At 30.3% G+C, this 17,225-nt stretch overlaps 11 non-coding genes across 11 annotated transcripts; 7 read left to right on the top strand and 4 right to left on the bottom strand.

Moving 5' to 3' along the window:
- The first annotated feature begins 289 nt into the window (after window positions 1–289).
- trnal-caa (transfer RNA leucine (anticodon CAA)) lies at window positions 290–396 on the top strand. Its single transcript has 2 exons — window positions 290–327; window positions 351–396. It is a non-coding gene; the product is annotated as a tRNA-Leu (tRNA).
- Window positions 397–1,395: 999 nt separating this feature from the next.
- Window positions 1,396–1,502, top strand: trnal-caa (transfer RNA leucine (anticodon CAA)). The gene is made up of 2 exons: window positions 1,396–1,433; window positions 1,457–1,502. It is a non-coding gene; the product is annotated as a tRNA-Leu (tRNA).
- Window positions 1,503–1,892: 390 nt separating this feature from the next.
- trnal-caa (transfer RNA leucine (anticodon CAA)) lies at window positions 1,893–1,999 on the bottom strand. The gene is made up of 2 exons: window positions 1,962–1,999; window positions 1,893–1,938 (listed from the first exon to the last, which is right to left on the bottom strand). It is a non-coding gene; the product is annotated as a tRNA-Leu (tRNA).
- A 1,157-nt stretch (window positions 2,000–3,156) lies between these two features.
- On the top strand, window positions 3,157–3,263 carry trnal-caa (transfer RNA leucine (anticodon CAA)). The gene is made up of 2 exons: window positions 3,157–3,194; window positions 3,218–3,263. It is a non-coding gene; the product is annotated as a tRNA-Leu (tRNA).
- Window positions 3,264–4,219: 956 nt separating this feature from the next.
- trnal-caa (transfer RNA leucine (anticodon CAA)) lies at window positions 4,220–4,326 on the top strand. The gene is made up of 2 exons: window positions 4,220–4,257; window positions 4,281–4,326. It is a non-coding gene; the product is annotated as a tRNA-Leu (tRNA).
- An 826-nt stretch (window positions 4,327–5,152) lies between these two features.
- On the top strand, window positions 5,153–5,259 carry trnal-caa (transfer RNA leucine (anticodon CAA)). The gene is made up of 2 exons: window positions 5,153–5,190; window positions 5,225–5,259. It is a non-coding gene; the product is annotated as a tRNA-Leu (tRNA).
- Window positions 5,260–5,807: 548 nt separating this feature from the next.
- On the bottom strand, window positions 5,808–5,914 carry trnal-caa (transfer RNA leucine (anticodon CAA)). The gene is made up of 2 exons: window positions 5,877–5,914; window positions 5,808–5,853 (listed from the first exon to the last, which is right to left on the bottom strand). It is a non-coding gene; the product is annotated as a tRNA-Leu (tRNA).
- A 1,878-nt stretch (window positions 5,915–7,792) lies between these two features.
- On the top strand, window positions 7,793–7,899 carry trnal-caa (transfer RNA leucine (anticodon CAA)). Its single transcript has 2 exons — window positions 7,793–7,830; window positions 7,854–7,899. It is a non-coding gene; the product is annotated as a tRNA-Leu (tRNA).
- Window positions 7,900–8,846: 947 nt separating this feature from the next.
- trnal-caa (transfer RNA leucine (anticodon CAA)) lies at window positions 8,847–8,953 on the bottom strand. Its single transcript has 2 exons — window positions 8,916–8,953; window positions 8,847–8,892 (listed from the first exon to the last, which is right to left on the bottom strand). It is a non-coding gene; the product is annotated as a tRNA-Leu (tRNA).
- A 1,204-nt stretch (window positions 8,954–10,157) lies between these two features.
- trnal-caa (transfer RNA leucine (anticodon CAA)) lies at window positions 10,158–10,264 on the top strand. Its single transcript has 2 exons — window positions 10,158–10,195; window positions 10,219–10,264. It is a non-coding gene; the product is annotated as a tRNA-Leu (tRNA).
- A 309-nt stretch (window positions 10,265–10,573) lies between these two features.
- trnal-caa (transfer RNA leucine (anticodon CAA)) lies at window positions 10,574–10,680 on the bottom strand. Its single transcript has 2 exons — window positions 10,643–10,680; window positions 10,574–10,619 (listed from the first exon to the last, which is right to left on the bottom strand). It is a non-coding gene; the product is annotated as a tRNA-Leu (tRNA).
- Window positions 10,681–17,225: the final 6,545 nt, after the last annotated feature.

The raw sequence follows: 17,225 nt of genomic DNA, 5'->3' as shown, positions 1-17,225 counted from the left end.
TGAACTTTTGGGGCCAAGTTAAAGTTTAGAAAATAAGAGCAACTTCCTGTCATATGTCAGAATTTCACCGTCTATTTTTTTGTGTTTGTTGTGTCCTAAAATACTTCAATTCGCAGCAGTTTTTACAGAAAGTTGTGTCAAAATTTGCAATGATTTGGATGGAATATTAAAAAAAAAATTAAAAAAACATAACATTAAAAATATATATATATACATATCAGAATCAGAATCAGAATAGTTTTATTGCAACTGAGAGCAGATATTGTACAGTACGTGTATGTTGTCACATGTCAGGATGGCCGAGTGGTCTAAGGCGCCAGACTCAAGGTCACACCTTCCCTGCTTGGGAATTCTGGTCTCCAGTTGGAGGCGTGGGTTCAAATCCCACTTCTGACACTGTTCTTTTGGGGCAAAATCAAAGTTTGGAAAATAAGAGCAACTTCCTGTCATATGATAGAATTGCGCCGTCATTTTCTTTGTGTTTGTTGTGTCCTAACTTTATATCAAAATGTCATTTTAGGAATTTGTTCCCAATGTTTTAGGTGTTCTTTTTAAACTTGATCTGAAAAAGTACAGAATTTTAACAAAAAAAGGAAAACAAATACTGTATTGATGTTTTACTTATTTGATACCGCACACACTTAAAAGTAGACACTCGACACCAGAAACAATTTTTTTATGACAAAAATTAATCAAACAAAAAATATATAAAAATTTGTAATCGACAAATGGATCTGAAGTTGATCTAGCGAATTAAAATGTTAAAATTTAAAATAAAAAAATGTTGTATGACTTATTTTAACACTTTTATGAGTGGGACCCTTTTGGATCCCCGAGAATTTTTGCGGATTTTTTTTTTTAAACTGTCATTGCTCAAAAAATAATAATGAATCAAAATTAATGTTGTTATGAATTATTGACACATTGAAGGCTCCACATCAAATATTCCACTTTTAGGGGAAAATATTGAATATTTTGTGTGTTTGCCATAAAAAAAAAAAGATATATATTAATGACAAAAAAAGAGTAAAAAAAATTACAAAAAATATATAAAAACTTAAAATCGACAAGTGGATCTTAAGTTGATTTAGATATTTAAAAGTTGAAAGTTAAAAAAAAAAAGTATGACTTATTTTAACACTTTTATGAGTGGTACCCTTTTGGATCCCAGAGAATTTTAGTGGGGTTTTTTGGGGTTTTTTTAACTGTCATTGCTCAAAAAATAATAATGAATCAAAATCAATGTTGTTATAAATTATTGACCTATTGAAGGCTCCAATTACTTCACATCAAATATTCCACTTTTGGGGGGAAATAACCATAATAAACCAAAATAAAATGATCACTTACTGTACAAAGTCTGCTCTCAGTTGTTGATTTGTATGCTTGTTAACTGTCAGGATGGCCGAGTGGTCTAAGGCGCCAGACTCAAGGTCACACCTTCCCTGCTTGGGAATTCTGGTCTCCACTTGGAGGCGTGGGTTCAAATCCCACTTCTGACATTGACCTTTTGGGGCCAAATTAAAGTTTGGAAAAAAAGAGCAACTTCCTGTCATATGTCAGAATTTCACCGTCTATTTCCTTGTGTTTGTTGTGTATATAATATAAATATAATTAAAAATATTAAAAATAATTATAATCGACAAATGTATCTTACGTTAATTTAGCGATTTAAAAGTTGAAAGTAAAAAAAATGCATGACTTATTTTAACACTTTTATGAGTGGGACTTGAGGACAGCGCAAAGAAAGAGGCTTCAAAATAGTTCAGACAAGACAAAAACGAAGAGAGCAAGCTGGGAGAAGAAGGGAGCGGAAAAAAATGTGACCGCCCTCACCAGAGGCAAGACAGAAAGGCAATTCAGAAGAGGTTTCAAACTATAACTTTGCCCAATGTCAGAAGTGGGATTTGAACCCACGCCTCCAAGTGGAGACCAGAATTCCCAAGCAGGGAAGGTGTGACCTTGAGTCTGGCGCCTTAGACCACTCGGCCATCCTGACAGTTATGAAGCAGCACATCAACAACGGAGAGCAGACTTTGTACAGTAAGTGATTGTTTTATTTTGGTTTATTTTGGTTAGTTTGTATCTTCTTTTTTGTCATAAAAACCCCCCCAAAACTTAGTTTTTCTGGAAAACACAAAAAATATTCAATATTTTCCGCTAAAAGTGGAATATTTGATGTGAAGTAATTGGAGCCTTCAATATGTCAATAATTCATTACAACATGTATTATGATTCATTATTATTTTTTGAGCAATGATGGTTTAAATATTCCACTTTTAGGGGGAAATATTGCATATTTTATGTGTTTGCCATAAAAAAAAACTTCTTTTTTTATAACAAAAAATAAATTTAAAAAAATAAATAAATATATATATATATATATATATATATATATATATATATATATATATATATATATATATATATATATATATATATATATATATATATATATATATATATATATATATATATACACATAAACTTATAATCAATAAATGGATCTTAAGTTGATTTAGAGATTTAAAAGTTTAAAGTAAAAAAAAATGTATGACTTATTTTTTTTTTTTTTTTTTAAACTTTAATTGCTCAAAAAATAAGAAATTAATAAAAATTAATGTTGTTATGATTTATTGACCTAATAAAAGGCTCCAATTACTTCACATCAAATATTCCACTTGTAGAGGGAAATATTGCATATTTTGTGTGTTTGCCATAAAAAACAATTTTTCTAATGACAACAATAGAATTAAACAAACAAAAAACTAGATAAAAACTTATAATCGACAAATGGATCTGAACTTGATCTACATATTTAAATGTTAAAAGTTAAAAAAATAAATAACGTATGACTTATTTGAACACTTCTCTGGGTGGGACCCTTTTGGATCCCCGAGAATTTTAGTGTGATTTATTTTATTTATTTTTTAACTGTCATTGCTAAAAAAAAAAATAATTTTGTTATGAATTACTGACCCATTGAAAGCTCCAATTACTTCACATCAAATATTCTACTTTTGGCAGAAGAAACTCACTTTTGGGGGGGGTTTTATGACAAAAAAGAAGATACAAACTAACCATAATAAACCAAAATCAAACAATCACTTACTGTACAAAGTCTGCTCTCAGTTGTTGATGTGCTGCTTCTTAACTGTCAGGATGGCTGAGCGGTCTAAGGCGCCAGACTCAAGGTCACACCTTCCCTGCTTGGGAATTCTGGTCTCCAGTTGGAGGCGTGGGTTCAAATCCCACTTCTGACATTGAACTTTTGGGGCCAAGTTATAGTTGCACATCAACAACTGAGAGCAGACTTTGTACAGTAAGTGATTGTTTTATTTTAGTTTATTATGGTTAGTTTGTATCTTCTTTTTTGTCATAAAACCCCCCCAAAACTTAGTTTTTCTGGAAAACATAAAAAATATTCAATATTTCTCCCTAAAAGTGGAATATTTGATGTGAAGTAATTAGTTTACTTCAATTTACATGTGTGACCTAGTAAACAAAAAAAATAAATAGAATATAAGCTAAAAACAGGAGTAAACATAAACATTTTTTCTTAAATTCATTAATTAAAATGTATTAATCAAAATCAAAACATGTATTAAAGGTAAAAACAAAATACAAAAATAAATGTAAAAATTTGAATTAAAACATTAATAATAAATAAAAACAAAAATTAAAAACAGAAGCAGAAAGTTGGATACATTTTGAGGCTTATTTAATTTTCAGTAGCATTAAGCTATATAAAAAAATTAAATTAAATATAGAAACAAAATTGAAAATAAAAATAGAATTGAAAATACAAATAAAGTAAATAAAAAACACACACTTTGTGTTTTATTTAATTGTATTTTAGTTATTATTGCATTATTATTTAAAATGTCCTAACAGTAATTTCATTTGGGGGTTCATTTTAATATTGATTGGAGGTTTGAGTTTACTATTAAATCAAAATATAAAAATAGATTTAAAAAAAAAAAGAAGAATAAATAATTACAAATTTAATAAAAAACTAAGGAAAACATCCAAAATCTAAGATTTTAATTAAAAATAAAAACATTTCATAAAATAAAATGAAAACCAGAAATAAAAGTAAAAATTAAAATTAAAACATAAATAAAGAACTTAATAAAAACAGGAATAAACATAAAAAGTAGTAGTATTAGTAGTAGATGCTGCATGTTTACTAGGTCATACATATAAGCTGTTATCATATGTCAGGATGGCCGAGTGGTCTAAGGCGCCAGACTCAAGGTCACACCTTCCCTGCTTGGGAATTCTGGTCTCTAGTTGGAGGCGTGGGTTCAAATCCCACTTCTGACATTGTTCTTTTGGGGCAAAATCAAAGTTTGGAAAATAATAGCAACTTCCTGTCATATGATAGAATTGCGCTGTCATTTTCTTTGTGTTTGTTGTGTCCTAATTTTAAATCAAAATGTCATTTTAGGAATTTGTTCCAAATGTTTTAGGTGTTCTTTTTAAACTTGATCTGAAAAAGTACAGAATTTTAACAAAAAAAGGAAAACAAATACTGTATTGATGTTTTACTTATTTGATACCGCACACACTTAAAAGTAGACACTCGACACCAGAAACAATTTTTTTATGACAAAAATAGAATTAAAAAAGCAAAAAAATATACAAAAACGTATAATCGACACATGGATCTTAAGTTGATTTAGCGATTTAAAAGTTGAAAGTAAAAAAAAAATGTATAGGGTTAGGCTGTCATTGCTCAAAAAATAATAATGAATCAACATCAATGTTGTTATGAATTATTGACCTATTGAAGGCTCCAATTACTTCACATCAAATATTCCACTTTTAAGGGGAAATTACTGCATATTTTTTATGTTTGCCATTAAGAAAAAAAAATTTACGACAAAAATTGAATAAAAAAAATAAAATGAAATATATATATATATATATTTATATATATATATATACATTTATATATATATATATATATATATATATATATATATATATATATATATATATATATATATATATATATATATATATATAAATTTTTTTTAAAAAAAAAATATATATATATATATATACACATAACCCTATATATATATATACATAACCCTATAATCGACACATGGATCTGAAGTTGATCTAGAGATTTAGTACCTGTCGTGTCAGGATGGCCGAGTGGTCTAAGGCGCCAGACTCAAGGTCACACCTTCCCTGCTTGGGAATTCTGCTCTCCAGTTGGAGGCGTGGGTTCAAATCCCACTTCTGACACTGACCTTTTGGGTTACATTTTGAAATCTGTTGTGAATTGTCTTACCCTGTATAAAAGAAGATGAAATAAAAATATAAAGACTAGAAAGTCAAGACGCTGCTGTGTGTGTAAATGTTTATATACTACTTTACCACCGTTTGGAACTCGACATCCATTGCTTTCGGTCTCCCCTAGAGGGGGGGGGGGGGGGGGGGTGGGTTACCCACATATGCGGTCCTCTCCAAGGTTTCTCATAGTCATTCACCGACGTCCCACTGGGGTGAGTTTTTCCTTGCCCGTATGTGGGCTCTGTACCGAGGATGTCGTTGTGGCTTGTACAGCCCTTTGAGACACTTGTGATTTAGGGCTATATAAATAAACATTGATTGATTGATTGATTGATTGGAACATTACTTTTACAAAGTCATTATACTCTCTCATTACTTTCCCACAAAAGTTCAGACATTCCGTGTATGTTTTACACTGAAATGTCGTTTCAGCTTTCACTTGTTGTCTACATTAAAGTAGTCAACTGTTGCAACAACATCTATATGTAGTCAATTTTCAATGGCAGAAGTGGGATTTGAACCCACACCTCCAACTGGAGACCAGAATTCCCAAGCAGGGAAGGTGTGACCTTGAGTCTGGCGCCTTAGACCACTCGGCCATCCTGACAGTTAAGAAGCAGCACATCAACAACTGAGAGCAGACTTTGTACAGTAAGTGATTGTTTTATTTTGGTTTATTATGGTTAGTTTGTATCTTCTTTTTTGTCATAAAAATCCCCCCAAAACTTAGTTTTTCTGGAAAACATACAAAATATTCAATATTTCCCCCTAAAAGTGGAATATTTGATGTGAAGTAATTAGTTTACTTCAATTTACATGTGTGACCTAATAAACAAAAAATAAAAAATAAAAAAATAAATAACATAAAAGCTAAAAACAGGAGTAAACATAAACATTTTTAATTAAATTAATTAATTAAAATGTATTAATCAAAATCAAAACATTTATTAAAGGTAAAAACAAAATACAAAAATAAATGTCAAAATTTGAATTAAAACATTAATAAAAATTAAAACAAAAATTAAAACAGAAGCAGAAAGTTGGATACATTTTGAGGCTTATTTAATTTTCAGTAGCATTAAGCTAAATAAAAAAATTAAATTAAATATAGAAACAAAATTGAAAATAATAATAGAATTGAAAATACAAATAAAGTAAATAAAAAGCACACACTTTGTGTTTTATTTAATTGTACTTTAATTATTATCACATTGTTATTTAAAATGTGCTAACAGTAATTTCATTTGAGGGTTCATTTTAATATTGACTTGAGGTTTGAGTTTACCATTACATCAAAATATAAAAATAGATTTTTTTAAAAAAGAAGAATAAATAATTACAAATTTAATAAAAAACTAAGGAAAACATCCAAAATCTAAGATTTTAATTAAAAATAAAAACATTTCATGAAATAAAATGAAAACCAGAAATAAAAGTAAAAATGTAAATTAAAACATAAATAAAGAACTTAATAAAAAACAGGAATAAACATAAAGAGTAGTAGTAGTAGTAGTAGATGCTGCATGTTTACTAGGTCATACATGTCAGGATGGTCTAAGGCGCCAGACTCAAGGTCACACCTTCCCTGCTTGGGAATTCTGGTCTCCAGTTGGAGGCGTGGGTTCAAATCCCACTTCTGACATTGTTCTTTTGGGGCAAAATCAAAGTTTGGAAAATAAGAGCAACTTCCTGTCATATGATAGAATTGCGCTGTCATTTTCTTTGTGTTTGTTGTGTCCTAATTTTAAATCAAAATGTAATTTTAGGAATTTGTTCCCAATGTTTTAGGTGTTCTTTTTAAACTTGATCTGAAAAAGCACAGAATTTTAACAAAAAAAAGGAAAACAAATACTCTATTGATGTTTTACTTACTTTATACTGCACATACTTAAAAGTAGACACTCGACACTAGAAACTATTTTGGTATGACAAAAATATAATTAAAAAAACAAAAAAATATTTATAATCGACACGTATATCTTAAATTGATTTAGCAATTTAAAAGTTGAAAGTAAAAAAAAAAAATCAATTATTTTAACACTTTTATGAGTGGGACCCTTTTGGATCCCTAAGAATTTTAGAGTGATTTTTTTATTTTATTTTTTTAACTATCATTGCTAAATAAATAATAATGAATCATAACAAATGTTGTTATGAATTATTGACCTATTGAAGGCTCCAATTACTTCACATCAAATATTCCACTTTTAGGGGAAAATATTGCATAGTTTGTGTGTTTGCCATAAAAAACTATCTTTTCTATGACAAAAATAAAATAAAATAAAAATAAAATATATATAAAAACTTATAATCAACAAATGGATTTGAAGTTGATCTGGAGAAGTTAAATGTTAAAAGTAAAAAAAATTATAATAATTTTTGACTTATTTTAGCACTTTTATGAGTGGGACCCTTTTGGATCCCCGAGAATTTTAGTGTGATTATTTAATTTTTTAAACGGTCTATATTTTAAAGGTAGTCACATGTCAGGATGGCTGAGCGGTCTAAGGCGCCAGACTCAAGGTCACACCTTCCCTGCTTGGGAATTCTGGTCTCCAGTTGGAGGCGTGGGTTCAAATCCCACTTCTGGCATTGGGCAAAGTTATAGTTTGAAACCTCTTCTGAATTGCCTTTCTGTCTTGCCTCTGGTGAGGGCGGTCGCATTTTTTTCCGCTCCCTTCTTCTCCCAGCTTGCTCTCTTCGTTTTTGTCTTGTCTGAACTATTTTGAAGCCTCTTTCTTTGCGCCATCCTCAAATCTAAACGGAAATGGAAATGATCAGCTGGACTCTCGACGCCATTGACAAAATCTTTTTGACGAGGAAAAGAGGTTCTGGGGAGCCTGGCTGCCCTGATGGAACCATTGCTGCGGGGTACGTGAGAGATTCCTGGGATAAATGGAGAATCATGTGCCTCTCAGTCCTTTCCATCGAGGACGTGGACGACATCTACCTATTTGGAACCGTGACCGCGGGGCACCTGCTGATTGGGCTGGGCATTGCTCTGGTGTATCGTCAAATTCGTAAGACGATGGCAGCCACTAAAGGAGCCCAAAGGCTGTTCGTCGCAATGGAAGGTTTGGGCAGGGCTGTGGGAACACAGACTGTGGAGATTTCTAAACTGAATCGCAAGATGGATCACATCATGGAGAAGCTTGCTGAAAAGGAAAATTGAATTGAATATGAGAGCACCCAGCATGGACGAATAGGACAGACAAGTCATTGTTTTGTCTGCTCGCGGAAAAATCCTAATCTACGATTTGACTCCCTCGAATGGTGCTTCCATGGCTGTAGTCTCCTTGTCCACAAACAGAAAATTGTAGGATTTCAAGCTTGTGACTTCAATCATTGATTTGTTGTTCATTATTCCCTCGTATTATTGAAATTGAAAAAAATAAAAAAATAAAAAAACATTCCTTAAAATTTTCGGTAAAAGCTGCAAATTCAAATATTTTCGGACAAAACAATCACAAAGAAATTGACAGGGAAATTCTGGCATATGGCAGGAAGCAGCTTTTCTCAACTTTAACCCAAAAGTACATTGTCAGAAGTGGGATTTGAACCCACGCCTCCAACTGGAGACCAGAATTCCCAAGCAGGGAAGGTGTGACCTTGAGTCTGGCGCCTTAGACCACTCGGCCATCCTGACAGTTAAGAAGCAGCGCATCAACAACTGAGAGCAGACTTTGTACAGTAAGTGATTGTTTGATTTTGGTTTATTATGGTTAGTTTGTATCTTCTTTTTTGTCATAAAACCCCCCCCAAAACTTAGTTTTTCTGGAAAACATAAAAAATATTCAATATTTTCCCCTAAAAGTGGAATATTTGATGTGAAGTAATTGGAGCCTTTAATATGTCAATAATTCATAACAACATGTATTATGATTCATTATTATTTTTTGAGCAATGATAGTTTAAATATTCCACTTTTAGGGGGAAATATTGCATATTTTATGTGTTTGCCATAAAAAAAAATTCTTTTTTTTATGACAAAAATATATATATATATATATATATATATATATATATATATATATATATATATATATATATATATATATATATATATATATATATACATATATATATATATCTATATATATATATATATATATATATATATATATATATATATATATATATATATATATATATATATATATATATATATATATTAAAACTTATAATCAATAAATGGATCTTAAGTGATTTAGAGATTTAAAAGTTGAAAGTTAAAAAAAAAATGTATGACTTATTTGCATTTATTTTTTTAATCTTTAATTGCTCAAAAAATAAGAAATGAATACAAATTAATGTTGTTATGATTTATTGACCTATTGAAGGCTCCAATTACTTTACATCAAATATTCCACTTTTAGAGGGAAATATTGCATAGTTTGTGTGTTTGCCATAAAAAACGATTTTTCTAATGACAACAATAGAATTAAACAAACAAAAAACTAGATAAAAACTTATAATCGACAAATGGATCAGAACTTGATCTACATATTTAAATGTTAAAAGTTAAAAAAATAAATAACGTATGACTTATTTGAACACTTCTATGGGTGGGACCCTTTTGGATCTCTGAGAATTTTAGTGTGATTTATTTATATATTTTTTTAACTGTCATTGCTAAAAAAAAATAATAATAATGTTGTTATGAATTACTGACCCATTGAAAGCTCCAATTACTTCACATCATATATTCCACTTTTGGCAGAAAAACTAAGTTTTGGGGTTTTTTATATTTAAAAAAAAAGAAGATACAAACTAACCATAATAAACCAAAAGTAAACAATCACTTACTGTACAAAGTCTGCTCTCAGTTGTTGATGTGCTGGTTCTCAACTGTCAGGATGGCCGAGTGGTCTATGGCGCCAGACTCAAGGTCACACCTTCCCTGCTTGGGAATTCTGGTCTCCGGTTGGAGGCGTGGGTTCAAATCCCACTTCTGACATTGAACTTTTGGGGCAAAGTTATAGTTTGAAATCTGTTGTGAATTGTCTTATGCTGTATAAAAGAAGATGAAATAAAAATATAAAGACTAGGAAGTCAAGACGCTGCTGTGTGTGTAAATGTTTATATACTACTTTACCACCGTTTGGAACATTACTTTTACAAAGTCATTATACTCTCTCATTACTTTCCCACAAAAGTAAGTTTCAGACATTCTCCGTGTATGTTTTACACTTGAAAAGTCTTCAGCCATCTTGAACTGTTGACAACCATCTATAGTAGTCATTTATCTTCATCACAAAAAGTTCAATGTCAGAAGTGGGATTTGAACCCACGCCTCCAACTGGAGACCAGAATACCCAAGCAGGGAAGGTGTGACCTTGAGTCTGGCGCCTTAGACCGCTCGGCCATCCTGACATATGAAAACAGATCACATGTGTGACCTAATAAACAAAAAATATTTAAATAAAACATACATAAAAAAGCTAAAAACAGGAATAAACATAAAAATTGTGATTTAAATTAAATTAATTAATTAAAATGTATTAATTAAAATCAAAACATTTATTAAAGGTAAAAACTTGACAAATTTGAATTAAAACATTAATAGAAATAAAAACAAAAATGAAAACAGAAGCAGATTTTGGGGGTGAATTGTTGTGACATAGAATGTTATGAATTTGTAGCAGTTTTTTCACAAAGTTACAGTAAAAGTTGGAATAATTTTGAGGCTTATTTAATTTTCAATAGCATTAAGCTAAATTTAAAAAATAAAAATAAAAACAGAAACAAAACCGAAAATATAAATAAAATTGAAAATACAAATAAAGTAAATAAAAAACACACATGTTTTTGTTTTGTTTGATTGTACGTTAGTTATTATTACATTATTAGTTAAAATGTGCTAACAGTGATTTCATTTGAGGGTTCATTTTGACACTGATTTGAGATATCAGTTTAAAATTTAAAAAAAATAGATGAAAAATAAATTTAAAAATTAATAAAAATGACATCAAAACAAAAGTAAAACATCAAAACTAAGATTTTAATTAAAAATAAAAACATTTCATAAAATTAAAATGAAAACCAAAAAATTTAATTAAAATTAAAACATAAATAAAAAAAATATTAAAAACAGGAATGAACATAAAAAATAAGATTTTAATTTAAAAAAAATAATTGTACAAAAATGAAAGTAAAAATTTAAATTTAAAAATTAATAAAAATACAAACAAAAATGAAAATAAGTGAAGAATTTTGGGCGGGAATTGTTGTGACATAGAATATTTGAATTTGTAGCAGTTTTTTCACAAAGTTACGGTAAAAGTTGGAATAATTTTTAGGCTTATTTAATTTTGCAATAGCATTAAGCTAAATAAAAAATAAATACATAAAAACAGAAACAAAACGGAAAATAAAAAGAGTTAATAAAAAACTAAAATAAAAACAATTATCTGCTCTCCTAAAATACTATTTATAACATTTGCTAGCTCTTAGTGGACTCCTTTTGTTTTTAAAAAATAATAATAATTTGGAGCAGTTAACATTAAAACATTGCATCGAGGGTTCCAAACTTTATATAAACAGATGATATGTATTATTTAATATAGAAAAAAACAACCCCTTTCAGGTAATAGGCTAAATGATCTAAATTATTGTTTACGAAAACATTATTTTGTATTGACTAAAAAAGCTGAGGGCAGTGAACAGAAAATGTCTGCCGTGGCGCACTTTGGAGACCCTGACCCAGTAAAACCCGTACTTAAATTATTGTACTGTTTTAATTATTAATATCTAATAATAGTAATAATTAATTACAATTACATAAAGAAACACCACCAAAGTCTTCCTTATCGTCTGTTGTCTGCTCTGTCGTCCACAAGTTTCACAAAAAGAATTATACAAAAATAAAAGTAAAAAATTAAAATTAAAAAATATATAAAAATAAAAACAAACGAACATTTTGGTGGGGAATTGTTAAGACACAGAATATTTGAATTTGTAGCAGTTTTTTCACAAAGTTACGGTAAAAGTTGGAATAATTTTGAGGCTTATTGAATTTTTCAATAGCATTAAGCAAAATAAAAAATAAAAACAGAAACAAAACCGAAAATAAAAATAGTAAATAAAAAATACTATCCTAAAATACTATGTATAACATTTGCTAGCTCTTAGTGGCGTTCTTTTGTTTTTTTTTAAAAATAATAATAATTTGGATTAGTCAACATTAAAACATTGCATCGAGGGTTCCAAACTTTAAATAAACAGATGATATTTATTATTAAATATAGAAAAAAACAACCAGTTTAGGTTAATAGGCTAAATGATCTAAATTATTGTTTACTAATACATCTATTTTTTGTTTACTAATAATAATAATAATACATTTTATTTGTAAAAAGCACTTTGAGTAAACAACCTCAAAGTGCTACAGTGTATTAAAAAAAAAAAAAAAAAGATGATAAAAAATTTAAAAAAATAAAAACTAGAACAGCCAAATAGCTACAACTAGTATGCATATATCTAAAAAAAAAAAAAAAAAAAGGCTTTTTAAGCCTTTTTTAAAAGCATCCACAGTCTGTGGTGCCCTCAGGTGGTCAGGGAGAGCGTTCCACAGACTGAAAAGACTAAAAGCTGAGGGCAGTGGACAGAAAATGTCTGCCGTGCCGCACTTTGGAGACCGTGACACAGTAAAACCCATACTTAAATTATTGTACTGTTTTAATTAATAATATCTAATAATAGTAATAATTAATTACAATTACATAAAGAAACACCACCAAAGTCTTCCTTATCGTCTGCTGTCTGCTCTGTCGTCCACAAGTTTCACAAAAAGAATTATACAAAAATAAAAGTAAAAATAAAAATAAGTAAAAAAATAAAAATAAAAACAAACAAACATTTTGGTGGGGAATTGTTAAGACACAGAATATTTTAATTTGTAGCAGTTTTTTCACAAAGTTACGGTAAAAGTTGGAATAATTTTGAGGGTTATTGAATTTTTCAATAGCATTAAGCAAAATAAAAAATAAAAACAGAAACAAAACCGAAAATAAAAACAGTAAATAAAAAATACTATCCTAAAATACTATGTATAACATTTGCTAGCTCTTAGTGGCGTTCTTTTGTTTTTTCTAAAAAAATAATAATAATTTGGATTAGTCAACATTAAAACATTGCATCGAGGGTTCCAAACTTTATATAAACAGATGATATTTATTATTAAATATAGAAAAAAAACAACCAGTTTAGGTTAATAGGCTAAATGATCTAAATTATTGTTTACTAATACATCTATTTTTTGTTTACTAATAATAATAATAATAATAATAGATTTTATTTGTAAAAAGCACTTTGAGTAAACAACCTCAAAGTGCTACAGTGTATTAAAAAAATAAAAATAAAAAGATAATAAAAAAATTTAAAAAATAAAAACTAGAACAGCCAAATAGCTACAACTAGTATGCATATATCTAAAAAATAAAATAAAATACAAAATAATAATAATAATAATTAAATTTTCCTGAGGGAACTCTCCTGAAGGAATCAATAAAGTACTATCTATCTATCCATCTATCTAAAAAAAAAAAGCCTTTTTTTTTAAAAGAAGGGTTTTTAAGCCTTTTTTAAAAGCATCCACAGTCTGTGGTGCCCTCAGGTGGTCAGGGAGAGCGTTTCACAGACTGAAAAGACTAAAAGCTGAGGGCAGAATGAATTAAGTGGACCCCGACTTAAACAAGTTGAAAAACGTATTCGGGTGTTACCATTTAGTGGTCAATTGTACGGAATATGTACTTCACTGTGCAACCTACTAATAAAAGTCTCAATCAATCAAATCAGTGGAGAGAAAATGGCTGCCGTGCCGCGCTTTGGAGACCGTGACCCCTAAATGGGCTCTGAGCTCTAACGAGGGCCCACAAAAACACCGAAGCGGAGTCTTTTCCCGAGGATGCGGGTGCGTCAGTGATTGTGTGGGAGAGTTCAGGCCGACCTTCACACATCAGCTGCATGACAATCAGTTGGTGGCGTCAGCAGGAGGAGACCGGGCCGCAAATTGAAAAGATGTGGTGTAGGGACAGATGTGACACGCGGGGAAAGAAGGAGTTTAAATGGTGTCAGCTCACCTCTGAATGGAAGCTCTTGTGGAAGGGAAAGATGTTCGCTGTGCAAAATGAGAAGAAGCAGGAGATGACAATCTCTCTCTCTCTCTCTCTCTCTCTCTCCGCAGTCCAGCAGGACTCGGGGTCAGCAGGCGTGCACGTACTGCCATCTAGCGGCGGCGTCCTGTCACGACACGACGGTCAACATGTGTCTTGAGCTGCAGCAAAAGATCGTCTGTTTGGTGACATGTGGGGCTTTACGCGGCTCCCGCCACCAGGGGGCGCAGTCGCACACATCAACAGCGTGTTGCTATGATGTTTGTTGCAGTATTTTTTTGGGGACATTGGTTTGTTTTGTGGGGGGATTTAAAAAAAAAAAAAATCAAAATGTTGTGCTGCATTTTACGTACTTTTTTTAAACCTTGATGTATCTATTTATTTTAATTTCGAACCAGAATTATCTATCAGAGTTGAAAAAAAATTAATAAATTAAAAAAAACGGTTGAATATTATTATATATATATATATATATATATATATATTTATTTTTTTTCATTGTATATTTTATAACTTATTTACTAATAAAATATAAAAATTTGAATGATTTTTTTTGTTCTGGTTTTCAATTTAAAAAAATGTTTTAATCTAATTTAGTTATAAATTACCTAAAAATACAAAAAAAAAGTGCTGTCTAACAAACACTAATTTTTACCTATATCAGGGGTCGGCAACCCGCGGCTCTAGAGCCGGCTCTTTAGCGCCGCCCTAGTGGCTCTCTGGAGCTTTTTCAAAAATGTATGAAAAATGGAAAAAGATGAGGGGAAAAAATATATTTTTTGTTTTAATATGGTTTCTGTAGGAGGACAATCATGACGCAAACCTCCCTAATTGTTATAAATCACACTGTTTGTATTAAACATGCTTCACTGATTCAAGTATTTGGCGAGCGCCGTTTTGTCCTACTAATTTTGGCGGTCCTTGAACTCACCGTAGTTTGTTTACATGTATAACTTTCTCCGACTTTCTAGGACGTGTTTTATGCCACTTCTTTTTCTGTCTCATTTTGTCCACAAAACTGTTAACGTTGTACGTGAATGCACAAAGGTGAGTTTTGTTGATGTCATTGACTTGTGTGGAGTGCTAATCAGACATATTTGGTCGTTGATTAATGCTAGCTAATCGATGCTAACATGCTATTTAAGCTAGCTATATGTACATATTGCATCATTATGCCTCATTTGTAGGTATATTTGAGCTCATTTAGTTTCCTTTAAGTCCTCTTAATTCAATTTATATCTCATGACACACTATCTGTATGTAATATGGCTTTGAATTTTTTGCGGCTCCAGACAGATTTGTTTTTGTATTTTTGGTCCAATACGGTCTTTCAACATTTTGGGTTGCCGACCCCTGACCTATATTATTATCAGACACGTTTTTTGTTGAACAAATTGGAAGAAATTATCTTACAATTAATCTTTTATCATACAGTTTAAGTGTAATTATATATATATATTAGGGCTGCAACTAACGATTAATTTGATAATCGATTAATCTGTTGATTATTACTTCGATTAATCGATTAATAATCGGATAAAATAGACAAACTACATTTCTATCCTTTCCAGTATTTTATTGAAAAAAACAGCATACTGGCACCATACTTATTTTTATTATTGTTTCTCAGCTGTTTGTACATGTTGCAGTTTATAAATAAAGGTTTATTTAAAAAAATAAAAATAAAAATTTTTTTTAAAATAAAAATTAAAAAAAGCCTCTGCGCATGCGCATAGCATAGATCCAACGAATCGATGACTAAATTAATCGGCAACTATTTTTATAATCGATTTTAATCGATTAGTTGTTGCAGCCCTAATATATATATATATATATATATATATATATATATATATATATATATATATATATATATATATATATATATATATATATATTAGTTGTTGCAGCCCTAATATATATATATATATATATATATATATATATATATATATATATATATATATATATATATATATATATATATATATTAGGGCTGCAACAACTAATCGATTATTAAAATAGTTGCTGATTAATTTAGTCATTGATTCGTTGGATCTATGCTATGGGCATGCGCAGAGTTGTTTTTTTTTAATTAAAAAAAAAAATCTTTTTTTTTTTTTTTAATAAACCTTTATTTATAAACTGCAACATTTACAAACAGCTGAGAAACAATAATCAAAATAAGTATGGTGCCAGTATGCTGGTTTTTTTTCAATAGAATACTGGGTAGAATAGAAATGTAGTTTGTCTCTTTTATCCGATTATTAATCGATTAATCGAAGTAATAATCGACAGATTAATCGATTATCAAATTAATCGTTAGTTGCAGCCCTAATATATATATATATACTGTGGAGGGGGTGTGGCCTGCGGACCTGCAGCGAAGCGGGGTGTGCCAGGACCGGCTTCGAGATCAGCGACAGGTGCGTAGATGGCCCACCTGGGCGTGCTTATCTAATCGCCCGTCGCTCTGTTAAAGGGAGCAGCGGGGAAGGAGAGGGGGTTTTTGATGGTGGAGCACGAGCGAGAGCGAGACTGACGAAAAGACAATTGTTGAAAAGCACAAAGACAATTTATTGCAAAATAAAACATTGTTGTAAAACTGGCAGAGCCTGGCATGTCGGTGATTGGTGGTCCGAAGAACCAAGTTGCGCAAGTTGTCCACACACACATGAAAATATAATTTAAAATGCTTTATCGATTTATTATTTTAACAAATAAGTATTTGTCCATTTGTCCTTGAGTCTTATATTTTTAAAGCTACGTTAAATGCATCACCAAATTCTAAGGAATTATTTTGTA

This window comes from Entelurus aequoreus, linkage group LG02, assembly GCF_033978785.1.
Source record: "Entelurus aequoreus isolate RoL-2023_Sb linkage group LG02, RoL_Eaeq_v1.1, whole genome shotgun sequence".
Taxonomy (NCBI): domain Eukaryota; kingdom Metazoa; phylum Chordata; class Actinopteri; order Syngnathiformes; family Syngnathidae; genus Entelurus; species Entelurus aequoreus.
This window is presented reverse-complemented; position numbering and strand designations above follow the sequence as displayed.